The following is an 18,373-nucleotide window of genomic DNA, read 5'->3' as shown; positions in this document are numbered from 1 at the left end:
AGGGGTTGGCCTGGTATGTAGTGGTTAAGTGTGCACACTGCTTGGGCAGCCAGGGTTTGCAGGTTTGGATCCCTGGTGTGGACCTACACATTGCTCATCAAGCCATGCTGTGGCAGTGTCCCACATACAAAATAAAGAACGATTGGCACAGATGTTAGCTCAGGGCCAATCTTCCTCACCAAAAACAACAACAACAAAATTAAGACAGGAGACCTTTTAAAAAATGCAGGCCATATCCCATTGGCTAGCAGCTTGCTTCTTTCTCCAGCTGTTCCCCAACAGATCCTGCTCCATCAGTGGGAAGTGTGATCTCTCCACGGCTCCTGACAAACCTGGATTCACACCAGATGGTGATTTCCATGGTTTTGACTGATTTCAAGCCTAAATGATAGAAATTTCCCACTGGGCCAGGTGAGAGTGAGTGCTGCCACAGACCAGGGGAACATACAAGCAGTCAATAGGCAAAGTCTGCTTCTAAATTGAAAACTGCCAAACACACAAGAGTTTTCCAAGCTGTTTTCCTGACTGGTGTGTCTGCAACTGATTTTCATGGTCTTTGATTATAGCAGCTCTCAGAAAATTCCTTCCACACGCTGCCAATGCAAAGTTGCAGATTATCTGCCTGACTCTTGGTGTTGGTGGCCCGAGTTGAGAACGAGTGCTAAGAAGATCAGAGGCTCACCTTCATTGGGCCACTCTCAGACCCAGCACAGCCCAGGAGTCTCATTTTGAACCATTCCTGGAGTAATCACTAGATTCTTTTTTTTTTCTTTATTTTATTGAGGTCACATTGGTTTATAATGTGTAAATTTCAGGTGTACGTTATTATATTTTGGCTTCTGTGTAGATTGCCTCATGTTCACCACCAATTGTCTAGTTTTTAATCCATCACCATACATATGTGCCCCTCTACCCTTTTTCCCCTTCCCCCAACCCCCAAACAAACAAACACGTAGTTAAAGAGAGTAGATTGGTGGTTATCATTAGATTCTTTAAAAGAGAAGTTTGGGGAACTTTCTACCCAGAGAGCAGTGAGGAATTTGTTATAACTCATATCTTTTCTTCTAACTGCCAGTAAAATTTGGAGGACCCTCGCTGGGTGCAGGCGCATCTTTCCCCAGCAAATCTCTCACCTCACAAGGGAGAGAAGAGCAGAAAATAGGGCTGTGATTTGTTTTGACAAGATCAAAGTAAGCGAAGAAAAAAGTTTCTTTTTTTCTCTAAGTGGCACACATCATAAAATTATAATCTCGTACCTCTTCTTGTTTTGGTGCTATAAGCCCAAGAGAGATGCTTTTATTGAAAATGTAATTCCTGAATACCTGATATCAGATTGAGATATTTTGTTTGATGGCATTTTGCTGAGCTATGACTTCCGGAATCACTTAAGTATATCTTTTCCCGAAATTCAACTGAATAAAATAGAATGTTACAATGCAACATTCAATTCCATTTTTTCACAAGTGTCCTTAATGTCCCTGATACATACCATCGCCATATTTATGTTTGGGGACTGAAAATATAAATGAAACGGAATTCTTAAGAAGCTGCTTTGATCGAATTTTCATACTAAACCAGTAGCGATAAAGCAATACAGCAATTGCAAGACTGTTTCAACCTTCTCCTGTTTACTAATAAAAGCAGTATTTTTATGCAATCAAGCTTTTGTGTTCTGAGGTGAACATGATATAATGATTGCATTTGCATTTTCAAGTATTGATCATGGGAGCATCTTTTGCAGCACACCTGTGAAATTTATACTTGGGAGAAATTGCTTTGCAACGTGAGGAGACTCCATTCTGGCTGCATTGTCTGGGGGAAGCATTAGAGAGCGATGGTTTAGAACACAGCCAGGCTTTGGGGTCAGGCAGAACTGGGCTGGAATCCCAGCTTTGCCACACAAGCTGTGTGACCCTGGACACAGAAATTAACCTTTCTTAAAATCAGTTTTCCCATCTGTGGCATGGGGTTGATAGTAATATCTATTTATAGGTCTGTTTTGTGATTAAATGTGATAATGCACACAAAGCACTTAGCACAGAAATGTTCTCATAATGCTAACTGCCAATGGTTTGTGATATTGGTGCTGTTGAAGGGATTGTCATAACATGACTAGTAAAAAAGTCAGACTAGTTGTCTCTGAGCTGTGGATGGGAGGTTATGTCACCTAACCCCGTGGAGGGAAACTGTCTACAGTTCGGGAGAGGAGAGAGAGTTGGGAAGGAGGTATTTTGCATATGTATACTTAGATTTCTTTGTTCTGCACCATCAGAATAAAAGTTTGTTTCTTGTAAAGGATGGAAAATGGAAGGAATGAGACTGACGCAGGATGCTGCACTGCAAACAAGACTGAGGGTTACGTGGTTTCCAGTCTCAACACACATCTGAGGACGCTGCGCGTGGAAGTCACCCAGGGACTCGTGAAGTTTGATGAAGTTTAAGTGCTCTTTGCCCAGAAAAATGCAAATATACAACCATAAATACGATTTTGTGTGTAATTATAGGAGTCCCAAGTCCTGCTAAAACCCACACATGGGACTTCAGGTTAAGGGCTCTTGATATGGTTATTTCCTAACCTCAGGAATCAAGAAGGAAATGGTTCTGAGAATCCATGACTTTGAGTCTCTTGGCTTCTGGGAACCATTGTAGCTTTCAAATTAGAGCAGGCATCCTGCTCAAAGGTGATACATCAGAACTGTGGTTTTTGACGAGAATTGAAATGACACTGAAGGGGAGACAGTCAGCAAATAATAGACAATTGTGATTGATCAGAGCCTGGAGGAGGGTGAGATGGGTAAGGGAGAATAATTGGACCACAGACATGGGGTAGGAATAAGAAAAGAGATTATATCTTCCTCAAAGGGTGGATGGCTGATGCCTGAATTCACGAGTGAGTTCCATGTTGGTGTCTCAGTTGAGGAGCTCATTACCCTATAAAGTAGAGGCCCATCCAGGCCTGGGTTGTTTTGCTTAGGTATCCTGGAGCCCTGAGGGTGACTAAGCTGTATGTCTGAGGTTACAGAATGGAAGAAACAAATAAAAACAGCAGAGTATTTATATATATTCCTTTCAATATGTGCCCGCTTAGGAAAGAAGGCAGTTCTAATAATGGCTGGGTTGATTTCTCAAGATTGCTCTCCTTCATTTTTTGAGAAATAAGGGAAACCGTTCAAAGGATAGCTTTGTGAGAAACGTAGAAATAAGTTTCTGGAGTCTGCTGAGTAAGAGGGATTCTTTTTCTCTGAGGACTTGGAGATATTACCTCCTAATTTATATTTTTGAATTTAAAAATTATTTCTTCCTCATCATAAAATATTTCTTAATCATTTCTCTTAGGGCACTTTTATAGTCTCATTTCAGATCTTCAGAGCTGGGGTGAGCAGAATGTGTTATCATTGTGAATACATTATTTTTTTCTGCCTAAAATTGGTCTAGTCTTGACTAAGGAGACAAGCACATGGATTTTGCCAGGAAAGGTGAAGATACATTCTGACTGGGCTACAGTGTCAGGTGGCGTGTTCCTGGTGCACACCCTGCCAAGTTCTTCACTTAGTCAGCCTGGGGGAGGCCTGAGATCACCACACAAGAAATATGTGCCCTCAGGACTGGTCTCAGCCACTTACCACTAGACCCAATGAGCCTCTTTTATTTTTTTTTGCCAGGTCGAGGTTCTAGTCTTCCCAATGGGTACCCAAGTTCAGACACATGCAGATTGTCCATAAACAGATCTTTGTGGAATTTGTATACGCTCCTATATCCACCTACTTCACTAAAATTCTTTTTTTTCCAAACTGTACACCCAAATTCCACCTATGTCCTCCCATAGCCCTTTCAGAGAGAGAAAAGCAGTTGCTTGCAAGGATCCACTGTTTTCATGGTAATACTAAAGCTCACAGAACAATATCTCCTAGAGTTTCCACAGCAAACCTCTGGGTAGCACTTTAGAACGCCCATGGGTTCCATATTTTAATTTTATCACAACGGATTTCTTAAAATTTATTTTATGTTTAGACCAAATAGAGATATTCTGTGTTGTTTCTGGTCCATGCTGATGTAGCATTTTTGAAAGCTCGAGAATCCAAATGCTATGGGAGACCTGGGATTCATTTCTCCTCCTTAGGGAAAAGCTTCATCACAGCTCGCGCCCAGGCTTCGCATGCCCCAACCCTTTATGACTACCAAAGCTGCATCTCTTCATCTTGTGTAGCTTGAAAGGGGGCAGGAGAAAGGGAGGGCAGACTAAAGAAAGGGAGATGGGGAGCCTGCAATGCCAAGAAGATACACCACCTCAGACATGGAAAGATTTGTTTTATGGTGTTGTCCCCAGTAGAAAGCCATGTTATCCATGGGGAGAAAGAAACTATCAAAAGAAAGAAACTCTTTAAAGCAAAATTATTCCCCACACACCACACAGGGTGACTATGCATGGATTTAAGAAACTTTTTTTTTTAAGCATTAATATAAAGTGTAAATAATTCTAGACATGAATTAAATTAAATAACAGCCTATGGGCAGGAGTTCTAGCTATGAAATTGGACAGGCTCCTTGTCTTCTTGGCCTTTTTTATTTTCCCCCGGCAGTGAGTTACACAGTAGCCCATATTTCAAAGTGTAAAGCGCTGTTGGGCTCCTCTTATCCACCACTTCTCTTCTCTCGGCCTGTCTCATAGTCCAGTCACTCATGCAGTGACCTCCTCCTCTTCCTAGTGGTCTGCACATCAGGTCTGTGCTATAGGCCTCTTGCTTTTCAGGAGGCCTTGGCAGGGGCCCCACAGGAAGCCACTCAGCATACGTGCACGCACAACCCAGAAATGCCCTGTGGGTGAACCATTTACTAGGTCAAATCATAAATGCTACCTTCTTTCCTCTCTGCTCAGCTGCTTCTGAGACACACTGCAGATGGCTCCTTAGACTGTCTCCAGGATCCAGCAACCAGGTGGCCCGAGCAAGAGGCAGCTCGAGAACAGTTGTTCTCTCTCCTGCCTTGGTTTGCTCCCCAGTCCCTCACTCTTACTCCCTGGACCACAATCCCCAATAAATAGGGTGACCCTAAATAAACAGGTTTGCCCATGGGGGTGCCTGTTTAAATTGTTTTCATGACATAATTGTTAATAGCTTGTCCTTTTACTCTCAAAATTGTCCCTATCAGATGATCAACTGTGATCATCTCATTATGATCATGATAATGTAATTATCTGCTCTATATTTGAACTTTATAAAACTTTAGGCAGGTAAAATTAACCCAGGTGAAATGGACCCCGATTGTGACTGATTACAAAAATGGGCAATAGAGAGAAGGTGCTGAGTGCCAACCATGAGCCAGGTGGGCACCGCAGTAAGCACTTAGGATGAAGCAGCGAACAAAACAAAGATCCCTACCAGGTGCTGACATGCGAGTGAGAGGAAACAGGCAATGTTGAATGTAATAAATAATCACGTTATAGAGAAGGTTTAAAAAGTATTATGGAGGGGGAGGAGAACAAAGACATCTAGAATAATGGAGGAGTTGGTTGCGATTTCAAACAAGACGGTCAGAGGAGGTTCCACTGAGAGGGTAAAATGTGAGCAAAGGCTAGAAGGAGGTAAGGGAGTTACCGTTAGAGTGTGTGGGGAGGAGCACTCCACTGAGAGGGAAGAGCTCATACAAAGACCCTGAGGGCATGTTCAGGAAACGAGGAGGTCAGCATGGCTGGACCTGAGTGAGCAAAGGTGCTGTAGCAGACAAGAGGTCCCAGAGGTTACATGGAAGAGTTAATCTCTGAACAAATCATTCCCTGCCGGTAGACTGAGGCTGGTGCTAATTGGCCCAAGCCTGGATTTCTAAGCCAGTTCCTGGAAAGAGAGATGAGAAAAACACCGCAATCCCACCCTTGGTTTATGTGTCTCAGAACCTGCCCTTGGAGTTAAACTCCCAAACCACGGTGCTGCCATACATCTGGGAAAGGTAGGATGGATGCTGGTACTCAACCACAGTTTCCTCCACTTTCTTAAGGAAAGATTCCCTGGGCAGCCTCTAAAGTTTGACTCCTATTCTTGACCAAACAGCTTCTCTGTATTTGGCGATTATACCACTGGCTGTCATCAAATATTTTTCAACCACAGGAACTGGAAGGGGCATAGATGACATGGGTGTTTGAGGAGATAGATAAGGAAGAACTTACTGGTAGTAGAGAGCTGATTCTGAGCAGGATGTTGAAGACGCCCTCTGGCAGTCTACAGAGGAGGTGCTCACCTGCGTGGGTTAGGTGAGACCCTGCGGAGATGCCTCTGACAGTGGCTCGATGAGCTCTCCAACTTCTTCCCAGCTTTTATTTCTTTGTGACCTGGAACCTGGGGATGGGGATTCAGAGGAATTACAGAAGCCAGCTTTATTCTTGCTGGCCCCCTGTCGCCTCTACATTCACAGCTTTCCTTTAGATCTCAGCCTGAACAAACAGACTCATAAAATGTGAGAGTTTAGAGATGATCTAATGCTAATCTAATGCCCTTGGATTTCGAATGTGAAAACTGAGCTCAGGGAAGGGCAGTGACTTGCCCAAATGTACACTCTTGGGGATTCATTTTCCACCCTCTTAATCCAGTTATGTGTCTATAATACCACTAAACTACCAGTTATTCAATTTCTTAAAGTTGTCTATTACTACAGATTTTTTTGAATCCTAGTTATAAGTGTCAAGGATAATCTTAAAGTTATTTCAATGATGACAGATGACTCCTGTAGACAGAAGGGATTATCTAAGACTCAAGGTAGATTATGTGGTTATTACCTACTTAAAAGCCAGACAGAAGACACAAGAAAGTGTGTAGGATATACCCCATTATGAACATTTACTTCCAGGAATAAAAATGAATGAAGGTGAAATTCTACCTTAAGTAACATCGTAATAGTAATATACACTAGATTTAGATTTTGAGACAGAAAACTTGCATTTTAGGTGTCATGTCTGCCATTTCTGTATGACCTTAAGCCAAGGTACTTCATCTCTCGGAACTGCAATGTACTCATCCGTAAATGGGGACAGTGGGGATAAATTCACAGAGTTTTTGTGAAAAATTAAGTTAAAAATAGATATGGGAGCACTATGTAACTTTGCAAGCTCCTCAAAAATGAAAAATACTATTATTTCCAAGTGTAAACTGACAGCACGTTGCTCTGGTGGAGGTAGAAAGGCAATACAGTCCCCATTAACTTAGGTTGGAGACAAAATAAATTACTGTAAATACTTTATTATTGTAACCTATGAGTCTGATGACATGATAGTTTACCAAGTAATCCATCCACTTTAAATCCATTTAAAGACATTTGGCGTGATGTGCTTCTCTGCAAGGCTTGCAGCTCCCTCTCTGAGAGGTGTTGTGATATGGTCCCAACTGTCTTAACCTCAGGAGCCATTGGTGAGACCTCTATGTCTACTCTGATGCAAAAGCCTCAGGACCTGTGCCCATGAGACAAGACATATGGTGGAAGGTGGGAAATTGGAGGGTGATCGGGCAACAGCAAAAGCCCATTTAGTTGGGGAAGAGGAACTGATACCTCACGAGTCAAAGGCTTGCCCACCATTTTTATAGGAGCCTAGAAGCTGGTGCCAGAGAAAACTGTCTTTATTCTTGGAAGGCAGTATGCATAATGGTTAAGAGTGTACGCTTAAATCAGATTGTTTAAATTCTAATCCTGATCCTATTTTTAGTGGTGCAACCTTGTGCAAATTATTACATACCTCTAAGATTTAGTTTTCCCATCTGTAAAACAGGGATAATAATAGTCCTAAGGCTTATTTTGAGGATTAACTGAAATAACTCACAAAAAGTTCAGTACCTGGCATGTAGCAAGTAAACTGTCAATGTCCCTATCAAAACCATTCAAGTAGGTTTCTTTCTCTCCCTGTAGCAAAAGAGAAGAGTACTATATATTTTAAAATCATAAGCATTATTCCTTCTTATATTTGAATATTTAGTGTTAAAAAAAAGATTGACCCTAGGGATAAATTTTTAAATCTCTCCTATAACAGAAGAAGAAGAAATGATAAGAAGAAGACTACTTTTTTAAAAATGAGTTGTTAGCTCAGCATGGCTTTTAGCTAGACTGACACTTGATCATGTAATCATAACTATCTTTTGCTTCTGTTTTTCCTTCTGTTGACCTTAGTTGTGAAGTCCCATTTTGAAGAATGTAGACTCTATTTTCTGAGAATTTTAGCCAGGCCCCACCATCTCTCCCATCAAGACTCCTGAGGGTCTGTGGAGGCCAATCAGAGAGGAATTCAGAGCAAGAGCTTTTCCAGGAGAGGTGCACTGTGTGTCATTCAAGAAAACATCAGCTACAGCCTCGATTAAAGAGGTTTATAGCAAGTGCCAACCCCAGGGCTGGGGGCACTGTGTCTTGAGATTTCAATCCTCCTTCTACCCAGTACTAGGATTTTTGGAGGCGAAGAATCATAATCTCTCCCTTTCACCCCAGCAGGGTTCTCAGCCTGTGAACCACCTGTGTAAATAATCTGCATACCTTCCGCAAACACCACAAGATGCTTTTCCTTCCCCAGAGCTTTCCATGTGAAGACAGTCAGCTAGAAATGTCTTCATCCCTGTTAGCATCTTGGTGACTAGGACACTGGATTTGGGATTATACTAGTCAGGTAAATATTGTCTCCAAAGCCTCATTTTCGAAGAATGGAGAATCCTACCTACATTCTACAGTCAATTAATGTAAATAAAAGGAGAAATAAAAGATAGCTGCTCTCTCTAAATTGGCTAATTGAAATTGTTTTTTTTAACTCCACTGGAAAAGAAAATGGAAAGTGAAAATAAGTTGAAGTTTCTAGGAAAAGAAGAAAGAAGAAAGAGCTGGATCTTCAGGAATCTTGGATGACATGGGTACAAGGGAAAGCATTTGTACCCTGCAAGGAAACCCCCATGAGAATCGAAGGACAGCGCATCATCCCAGCACGTTCCCAGAGGGCCACCCTATCACCTTTCCCTGAACCATAGTAAGCTCTACTCTGGGGAGTAATTCACGTCGTTGCCCCTCCTTATGGAGCTAGTGACTCGGAGATGTTGCTTGCAGTGGAGAATTACGAAGTATGACTTTGCTCAATTCCGGGTAAGCAGAAGCGAGTGAGCCTTAAGTAACACCAACAGCCTCTTCCTGGGCAGAACTGTGACTACGGCCATCTTCATTGCCTCAGCTGTGGGCCCCCGGTGGGAAGCAGAATAAGTCACTCTGCCTACATTCTACCAGACCACTTTGCCAAGTTTCTTTGTAATAGCAATGCTCTTAAGTATTTAAGGATTCCATCATAAAGCCACAACAGTCATCTCCTCTGTAACTCCTTTAAACTAATGTCACAGAGAAGCTTCTAATGAGTTCACAATTAAGGTCTTTTCTTCCTTAAAGATAAAGTTAGATTAATCTGGTACTGCTTCTCTTTGAATTAATCATTTTCAAATGCAGTTGGTCTCCCAACTTCCGTCTTTCTCTGGAATACTTACTGCGCAACTCACAGAAACCTGGAGACGAAGGAAGTTCCTGAGGGGAAGATTCCAGGAGCACAGAACAATAATTGGAGGAATGGGGTTTCCCAGTTTCTTTCTAACCAGTGGCTATTCAAGCCTCCATTTCATCATCCAACCAGAGGATTTTTGCTGCAGCAGATAGAGTTGTATCCAAATCCAACACTGGTCATGCCACAGATCATTGGCCTTGTCCAGAGTTCTTGGCCATTCTTTTAAAATCTGAGTTGCAGAAATCATACCTTTATTATCCCTGCCCAATGGCATGTTCTGGGTTGTGGCTTCTGCTGTGCCCTGTTCTAAGGAGAGCACACACCAGTCACAAGGACAGGAGAGAAGCAGCTCTTTGTTGAGCACCTTCTTGCTAGTATTATTATATCTCATTACATACACAATGAACAGCTAACATTTTGGGGGGGAAGCTTATTTTCCCTCGGCACTGTGCTAAGTGTTTTTATTACATGCTTGAACTTATTTAATCCTTGCTGAGGGTTTTGATGAAACCCTATAAGAAGAGCAAATGTATTTTATTATTCCTACTTTTAAAAACAAGGAAAATAATTTTTAAAGCAGTTAAGAAATTTGTACAAGTTCCCTCAGGTAGTATGTGGTGGATCCAATTCAACCCATACTTTCTGTACCCAAGTCTTGTAATCACTCTATCCATCTTGGTTCATTCAGCAAAGCAGAAAAAGTCAGGTCATCTGAATTAGAGAATTATGGGAAGGACTGGGAGTGCAAGGGTCAGGAAGACCACTCTTGATTTCCAGAAAATCTAGATGGGCCAGAATTGCAGGAAAGCCACTGCTGGTGGTTTCAGCTTCCTGTAGCACAAAATGGTTGACTCTTAGGATGATGCTTGGAAGCTGTCAGCAAAACTCCATGTTCTTCTGCCTGCTTATGCTGGTACACTAGCCACCAAGAGAATAATGTATTTTCTTCTCTTTCACTCTCTAAATCTCATGGGAGTGCCTTTGGCCAACAGCACTAGAACCCTGCAGGCAAAGCATTCTGGAAAATATAGCTCCCAGGCTTCTCCTCTGTGTTACAGGGGAGAGTGTAGAAGGAACTGGGGATGGTACCGAGTTAACCACAATCTGTTCCCTTTTTGCTGAGAAATATTCACTTTGAGCTAACATCTGTTACAAATCTTCCTCTCTCTTTTTTTCCCCTCCCCAAAGCCCCAGTGCATAGTTGTATATTGTAGTTGTAAGTCCTGTTTATTCTATGTGAGCCACCACCACAGCATGGCTATTGACAGATAAGTGGTGTGGTTCCACACCCAGGAACCAGGCCAGGGCCGCCGAAGTGGAGTGTGCTGAACTTTAACCACGAGGCCATCAGGGTTGGCTCCACAATCTGTTCTAATCACTGCTTTCAACTGCCTTCCAATAAAAGAAACTTTTCCAAGGAAGTGAACAGGACTGCCACTCACTCCTCTGGTAAAGAGTTGCTGAACATCTGCATAGGATAGACACAGGGATTTGAGGGTTTTAAAATCCAGTATTTCTGACCTCAGTTGCTCATCACACCACCCACTAATCCTACTCAGATGACTGAATGCTTTTCCTACTGTGTCACCCCCCACAGAATTTACTTTATTTAGTGAAATGCAGCAATTCACATCAGATTGGTGAGAATTATAATTATTGCAATCATTGTTTGTCCTTCCCCCCCCCACAAGGTTTATTTATTACTTGTTTACCTTGAATGGTCTTCTCCAATGGTAGAGGAGTAAATACGGGAATTGCTCCTCTTAGGGTTTTTAGTGTTAGTACCTGAGATTGTTTTGCAGTTTACTATTTATGATTAAATCGGTGGCTGTGATATCTACATTAGACCCCTTATCTGTCACAATGCATTATTCCCCAAGGGCCTTCAAAGTCCTGAATTCTGGAAGAAGACGAGAGTCAAGCCATATCTCAGGAGTCACTGGTAGACCTAGGGCATAAGTAACAGAAGAAGGAACATTGGGGAAAAGAAAAGAAAAAAAGAAAGTAGTGAGAAGTAGAAGGGAAAGGAGAAGGGAGAAGACAAAAGAACTGGGTGTCATGGGAAATGGGTTTGGTAATACTGCCAACTGGCTTTAAGTTGACCAGAAAAATCCAGGCAATAGATTCTATCCCCTTACTATGTCTCCACTCTGTCTCTTCCTCCTCCCAGAATACCACCATTCATCATCTCTCCCTTGGATTATTGCAACAAGCCTCCTTATTTCTTTCCATGTCTCTAACTTTCCTCCCACAATGCAATCTCCTTAGCACAATCTTACAAAAAAGGAAATCTAATTATTTTGAACCCCTCCCCCAAGTCTCCTCATAATCTGGTTGTGTTTATAAAAGTTTTTAATGGGGAAGATCTTATAACTTTTAAAATGTGGGTATGTAATTGCTTTTACAGTGAAATCACAATTAGGTAAAAAGAAAAATGCAGAAAAATATTGGAAGACATCTGCCAAAATGTTAATTGTATGCCTTTGTGTGGTAAGATTATCGATGATCTTTTTTTCTTTCCAATTTTTCTAAAATGAGCATATATTACTCTCATAATCAGAAAATAGTGAAATTTTTCTTTAAATGAAACAAAAATAAACCAAGGGACCGTGTTATGATAAAACTCAGCCATTGTGTCTTCACTGATACATTGTGAAGACAGGCCATCAGCTTTACTGGCCATTTCCTCTTGGAAAAAAGGAAGAAGACATTAGACAGAATCAATTTACCCTTTTGTGTTATTTGTTATCAACTTTCCACTGAAATTAGAACCCAAGGTAAAAAGTAAAAAAATATAGAGAGAGATAGATATACATACACACACAGCATATTCATATGTGTACATATGTATATGTTTGAGTGTGTTGTAGACATATCAAAGTCATCATATAAATTCTATCTCTATACAGAGTATTAATTCCTAAAATCAGAGACAATGGAGGCCCAGAGAAGTTCTGTAATGTTTGTGAGGTTTCCCAGTGGGTACTGCCTCATGAACATTATTTAGTACTGCTGACACCAGCCCTTTGTGAGTTCACTGATCTCTGCTACCTGTCAGGTAAAAGAATGGCAGAGTTCTCTAATCTTGGAGTCACATTGATTGGGTTAAAATTTATTGGAGGTACTTATTGTCCTGGTCAGTCTTTAAAATCCAGGGGATAAAAAACAATCTGATCCAATTAAAAGGTTGTTTCCCCTCTACTGTGAGAAATTAGCATCTTTCCTTTGTTCCAATTTTCCAGGAAGTTTTACAACAGATTCCAGCCCTGGGCCAGTTCATGGCTCTCTTGGTACTTAATTGATTTTAACTGGCTGATAGGTCATGCTCAGAAATTCTTCCTCTCTAGGCAAAGAGTTAATAAGAATCCATCCTTTCTGTCTCAATTCCAATGCAATTCATTCCACAAGTGGTAAAATTTTAAAACACAATGTTATTTCTTATCAAATGACAAATTCACAGTGATATATATAATCCCCAAAGATCCATACATGCATATGGATATATACATATATATAGCCCTAAACCCCAAAGATCCCTAAATTTTTCTCATTTTAATCTATTCTTGTGCAGACTTGCTACTTAATTGATATTTCTACTGCAACTTTTTCCCTCTGTATTTGATGACATTTTTTTTCCCTAGTACAAGTAACCAATATAGGAAATAGCTTTTAAGGTGAACTTTAAGCCGAGCTTTTACTCACGTTATTTGCCATGTTATTTTCTGTATGTAGTTGAATGTGAATGAATTATTTTAAATGAAGTTCCAAACTATTCACAATGTAGATTACTGTCAAATGACTTGTTTTCACACAGAACAGTCATAAGTTAATACATCTTTCATCTCAGCACCATTGAGTACTTCTTTCTCCCTTCAGAAGTGGTTGTTAATACATAACAACAGTCACATCTACCTATTCTAACGAAGTTATCAGTCAGTTCATCAGATGATTCAGAAGAAAGGTAAAATTAAGGTTGAATTTGTCTGCCCAGCAGTATAATGGGTTCCAGAAATGAATTTGACTTTAACTTTTTATAGAATCATTGTATCACAAGGACCCTTAGAGTAAGAAGTTTTTGTCAGGTTAGTTTATACTATCAAAACAACTTGTAGTTTGAGGCACTGACAGTTTGTGTTGCTATGTGAAGGACTCCTAAATTATCTACTTTATATCGAGACTAATGAAAGAATAGCCCTGGAACTCTGGCTAAACACAGTCCTAAAGGTTGATTTTCTAGTCCAACACTAGAAGAGAAATAAATCCCAAAATTCTGAGGAAATGTTTGAGATTTTTCAATGTGCATGTTAGGATTATTATTTTGGATTAAAAAATATATTTTCCCTCATTTCTCTTTTTTCTTCTTCAGTTTTTACTTTCTCATTTCCGTTATATATTTGTCAAAATGCCATTGGGTTAGGAAAGAAATAAAGGCATGAAGGGAATGGTAGACAATGGAAGGATCGTAAAGTCAATGAATTGGGTCCCAACTGATATAATGAAATCAGGATACTAAAAGGAATAAGCAGGAAAAATAGAACAGGAAACCTGTAATTGAGAAGATGGAGGTGTTGCAGATATCAGTAATGACAAGTTCTAGAATATGACCATGAGAATGAATGACTGAGATGGGGTTGAGAACAAGGTCATTGGAAAGAGAGACCACAATGTCAGAAGTACTATCCCCATGGATATAAAAATCACCAAGATTGAAGTAGTGTGAAGAGGTGACAGTGAGCCTGGTACTAACATCTTTGAGGAATGAATGGGCCGGCTAGGCATTGGTAGATGACTGCAATTTTGGTTGGTATGTCTGACGGCAAGAACCTCAAAGGAGCTGAGGGCTTAAAGGCAGGAGAGTAGGTAGAGTGTAAGAAGAATAGCTTCCACTTGTTGAGGCTGCAAGGGATGCAGTGTCTTCAGGGTATGGCCAGGTTTCAGTTAGAACAAGAAAGCAGAAGGAATGCTGGGAGAAGATGTTAAGGATAATGGGAATTTGGATGTGTTCCAGAGAATGCAGTCGAAGGATTTAGGGATCCAGAGGGGGTGAGGGATGGAGTCCGATTAGAGGATGTACAGAGGTCAAGGGGATGAGGATGGTGTGCCCTCCTGTACAGTGACACAGTGACGGGATCATCCATCTTAGCAGAATAGCAGTGCTAGGCCGATACTCAGCTAAGAGCTGAGGGCCCGTGGAGTTGACTTCTCATCTTCTGTGCACTCAGCAGTCTTTGTGTAGCTCTGCTGGTTGCCCTGACCCAGGATATTTGGGTCAGTCTGGAGCTGGGGGAGCTGAAGGGGGCCAGGACACAAAAGGGAGCTGGCCCATCACTCATGTCCCAGCAGTTTAGCTATTGCTCCCTCACTTGTTTATTCAATCAGTAAACAGTCTTGCGCCCCCATCATCCTCCATGTATTACGCAGTGTTAGAGTTACGGCAGATCCTTGCCCTCGGGGTACTCATACAGAGACATGCAAATTCACGATTACGATCTAACGTGATAGGTGAAAGAGAAAGCGATTCGTTTATTTAATAATTTAGTTTAGTTTAGATTTTTTTGCATGTATTTTGTGTACTAATGAAACATACAGGTAGAATTTTTTACAAGGCAATTGGCATATGGATCTGGAGCTCGGTGCGGAGAAAAGGATAGAAATATAGGTTTTCAGGTTTGGAGGGGGTCCATCAACCATAAATAATGATGTCCCTCTCCTTCACCTGAGTTCTGAATCAATCAAGAAATAAAACAAAAGAGAACAGGAGAAACAAGACCAAACTGATAAAACTCACAGAGAATATGGCTCATATCTGCAGACAAGTAGACTCTGTATCACTGAGTGCTGGAATTGCACAGAATTACCACCCAGTGATGGTGAACCACCAGGGACCATATCTACTAAGTCGGGGCCTTCACCATGAAGCTTATCATGTGCTTGTGAGCTACCATGACACATAGTGCTGAGACAATGAGAGAAGTGTTGGGCCAAGCATACCCGGTTCATTCTTTCCAAATTTACTAATTTAGTAACCGACTTGACCCACCAAAGGGTCAAGTAAGTGAGAAGAGGGAAAGGGACCAGGAGGGATTCACTTGCAGGGACATTTCCACACAAAAGGAAACATCAGGAGTGGGGAAGAAACATCTTCCCTAGCACTTACCCCTTAATGAAATCAGGCAGATTGAGGGCACAGAGTGCAAGGGGAAGATGAGAAGCTGGAGCGGGAACTCTGGGGCACTAGAAACGGGGAGAGAGGGAGCTGGCGGGGGACTGGGCGGAAGAAAGAGAAGAAAGATCTCAAGAAGAATAAGATTCTCCTATTTATGTGAATAAACCTGCCTGCCTGTCACTCCAACAGCTCCTTTAATATGATGATTTTATATTAATAAAATGTTGACTGCGTGACTCTCAGTGCTTTCTAAGAGCTTCCTATACGTTTTTGGATTAGTATTCACATCCACCACTTAGAAAACTATAAGATAGAGAGTACTTTACTGCTATTGTATAGAGGAGGCCGCTGGAATCCAGAGAACCTGAGCCACTTAACGAAGATCACTCAGCTAGTCAGGAGAAAGCTTAGGCCCAAATGTGACGCAGGCCCACAGACAGCACCCCTTGGGGCGCATAGTTGGAAAAGTATATGTGGACTATCTCTTCTGATTCCGTGAATGTTTAAAAGAAAGATGACTGCAAGGATCATCTGTTATTAATTATGGCTCTTCAGATACTAATAGGACAATTAAAAAGAAAATGCGAGATCTTCTATTCCTCATAAGAGTGAAATCATTGTAGTAAGTTATCTGTATTTTGACATTAGATTAGTTTCACTCTAACTCTGTGACATAATTGGGTTCTTTTGGGCTCTTTAGTACAAGAGAAAACTCAAAGCTGAGGCAAAAGTCATAAAACATCCGAGAAAACATGTATTTAGCATCAGTGCTAAACAGTGATTTGTATGGCAATTTCACCTCACAATTCAAAAATACCATTTAATATAAAGAAGCTGAACCTCAGATTTTTTTTTCTCAGAAGCGTACTTGTCCCCTCTCTGCACTCCCTCCAACATTCCTTGGGCCTTAATTAAATAAGAGCGGAAGAGAGTGTCGGGCTTGAGTTCAGGATAAATATCCCCGGCTTGAACAGGAGATGTTGCTTTAATGACTTGGAATATGTCCAGAAAGCTCAGACTGGCTAGCAGGCAAATCTGACAGCTACTGGATCTTGCAGCAATAACATTCTAACCAATTAAAAGCTGAGCTAGAAAATAATGGTTTGTCACCGAGTGGTGTTTCAGAAACCAATTGGTCCAGATTACCCAGAGGATTAACTTTTCCAACTGAATTTAAAGGTCATGGGAAGCTGACTTTAATGAAAGATACAGAAATGCATTCAATTAAAAGGGGAAAACTTACATATAGAACTTAGGTTAATAGATCTTTCTATATTATTTATAAACAACTAACCAAATTGCTGTCTTATTTTATGGGAGGAGTTCATAGTCAAGGATATATATGTTCAGTATACAAACGTTAAATGAGCAATCAGGTACTTCTGAGGGATTCCTCTAATGGAAAGGACATAGCTGGGCTTCCAACATCCACAAGTGTGTTCATTTTTTGGGGGGTAAGGGTGGGGGGAAGATTTGCCCTAAGCTAACATCTGTTGCCAATCTTCCTCCTTTTTTTTTCTTTCTTTTCCCCCCAGCAAAGCTCCAGTACATAGTTGTGTATAGTTGTAAATTCTTCTGGTTCTCCTATGTCTGGAGATGCTACCACAGCTTGGCTACTGAGAGACAAGTAGTGTGGTTCTGTGCCCAGGGACTGAACTCAGGTTGCCAAAGAGGAGCACACGGAACTTTAACCACTCTGCCACTGAGCCGTCCCCGAGTGTGTTCATTTTTAAAAAGGATTGTTAGTAGATAAATCCCACCTACTTTTCACCAATATTTAATTCCGGTGAGATCAAAGTCAAGTTAATGATTTGATCTTCTGACTTGAGGGGTCACCTGAGATCAGCTCTTCAGTTGGTACTTGTATGGCTAAGATCACACCAGTGGCCCATTCTTATTAGGGCCACTGAAACATGTGTGTGAAGAGAAGACTTCAGTGTTACTTGCAAAGCTTTTCACCCACTGTATGAGGGATGACTTTTCCTCATTGAAAAGACTGTTTCTCTACGGTACATTCTTCCTACAGTTAGCTACCCCCACGGCATCCATCCTCTGTGAGAAACTGTCACCATCAACTCCTCCCACACAAAGTATAAGGGGTCTGCTGTGGGTGGGAGAATCTTGGGGGAGACTTTAATTGAATTACTGGTGTGCAGTTAAGTGTTAAAATGATCCCCTGTTTAAAGTTGTTTCCTATACCTAGCACAGAGTAGGTTTTAATAAACGTTTATGGAGAGAAGATTGGGTGGAGTAGAGTTAAAGGGACAGAGAGAGGGAAGAAAGTTGGTTTAAGGGAAGCGAGACGTTGCCATCGACTGTGAGGGGTTAGAAGGGCCGGATAACGGAGTCAGTTCCAGGTCTGTCATAGGCATGTAGAACCGGAGCTAAGTTCTAGAAGAAGAGCTGGATTTTGATGTGAAGAGTAAACATTGTGTCAGAGGTGTGTGAAGGACCTCACAGAAGTATGACACCCCAATTGTTTTAAGAGAGCCTTTCAATCCCTTTCTGTGATATGTGTCAGTAGTCCCCAACAGGAACCACTTGATCCAACCTAAGCCAGCCAGGGATTAACACGTTAGGCAGGATCTGAGTTCTTACACTGGATCTATGAACAGACGTACAGGGTCCAGTCAATTTTCTGGACACTCCCCCTGGTCGTTGGTCCAATGTTCAGTCCGGGTGAGGTGTTCTTCTGGACGGGACGGAGC

The 18,373-nt window shown here is 41.4% G+C and overlaps 1 long non-coding RNA gene across 1 annotated transcript in view; it reads left to right on the top strand.

Annotated features, from left to right (window-relative positions):
- LOC138915803 (uncharacterized) overlaps window positions 1-4,537 on the top strand; it is a 36,450-nt gene extending 31,913 nt beyond the window's left edge. Inside the window, exon 3 of the long non-coding RNA XR_011422107.1 lies at window positions 2,297-4,537. This is a non-coding gene — a long non-coding RNA (uncharacterized lncRNA). The remainder of the gene's footprint in view (window positions 1-2,296) is intronic.
- The last annotated feature ends 13,836 nt before the right edge of the window (window positions 4,538-18,373 follow it).

The sequence above is a fragment of the Equus caballus genome, chromosome 10 (genome assembly GCF_041296265.1).
Source record: "Equus caballus isolate H_3958 breed thoroughbred chromosome 10, TB-T2T, whole genome shotgun sequence".
NCBI lineage: Eukaryota > Metazoa > Chordata > Mammalia > Perissodactyla > Equidae > Equus > Equus caballus.
The sequence above is the reverse complement of the archived record's forward strand: the minus strand, read 5'-3'. Positions and strand labels throughout refer to the sequence as shown.